The sequence below is a fragment of the Grammomys surdaster genome, unplaced genomic scaffold (assembly GCF_004785775.1).
Source record: "Grammomys surdaster isolate TR1022 unplaced genomic scaffold, NIH_TR_1.0 144, whole genome shotgun sequence".
NCBI classification, from domain to species: Eukaryota; Metazoa; Chordata; class Mammalia; order Rodentia; family Muridae; genus Grammomys; species Grammomys surdaster.
Genome location: NW_021604602.1, coordinates 4,115,212 through 4,116,464, shown reverse-complemented (window position 1 = coordinate 4,116,464; position 1,253 = coordinate 4,115,212).

Sequence of the window (1,253 nt, the reverse complement as noted above, 5' to 3'; positions counted from 1 at the left end):
AATAGAAGCCCTAACTAAGACAGGTGAACACAGAGACACGTGGTGCTGAAGAGAGACCCGGCTACTGAGCAAGCCTGAGCATAGCGTGAAGGATCTGCTTTCCTAAGAGCACTGAGGCGTCTCAAGAGTGTGACCTGGTCAGGCTGGGTGACAGACAAGCTTCCTTAGCCTTCATGGTGAAAGAACAACATGGCTGCAGCGGGCACCAGCAGTGATAACCAGAGGCACAAGCCAGGGTGGGCAGAGCATCTAGTAGTGCCAGTGGCTCCTTGTGAGGTGGAATCCTCCTGTCTCAAAAAGGTAGAGTCATGAGGTCGGTCTCTGAAACGGGAGTACAGGGGGTTAAGATTCCTTGTCTTTGCTGTGTGACTTTCATCAAGTTAACTAGCCTTTCTTGGCGAAAGGCAAGTAATTGTGATAATAAGCCAGTTGAGAGCGTTAGAATCTATGAGCACCCTGTAAAGCCCCCTGTGGCACCTGGAGTAGATAGGTGCCTGGGAGTTATTATGATTGGCAGCTCTCTAATATGTGCAGTGGGTCAAAAAGAGGGTCTGAGAGGCATGCCCGAATTCCTGGGTTGAGCTCCGGGAGGGAGGGCTCCAGGGTTGAGGGAATAGATTAATTCGGTTTGGGTCATGTTGGATTGTGGCAGCAGGGGAGCGAGCACATAGGTGTGTCCTTGAGGTGCTGAGTATTCCAGTTTGAAGTGAAGGAGACAGGCTCAGCTGAAGAGGATGATGTTGGCCTTGTCAAGGTTGGAGAGGTGACTGGGGTCCTGGGAGCTGCTGTGACAGCCCGGGGGGGGGGGGGGGGAGGGACAGCAGAGCCCTGTGAGTGAGAGGAAAATCTGAAAGGCTTTCCTCATAGTAGGAAAGAGAACATGGTATGGGGGAATGTCCGAAATAAAAGTGGCTCTACCATTTCTATCATAGTGGCCATTGGTATATCGTCATTACCACAACCATCATTATCATAATTGTCATTACCATAACCTCCATTACCATAACCATCATTACCATAACCTTCATTACCATAGCCGTCAATAACCGTCATTACCATAACCATCATTACCATAGCCGTCAATAACCATCATTACCATAACCGTCATTACCATACCCTCCATTACCATAACCGTCATTACCATACCCTCCATTACCATAACCGTCATTACCATAACCTCCATTACCATAACCTTCATTACCATAACCGTCATTACTATAACCGTCATTACCATAACCGTCATTACCATAACC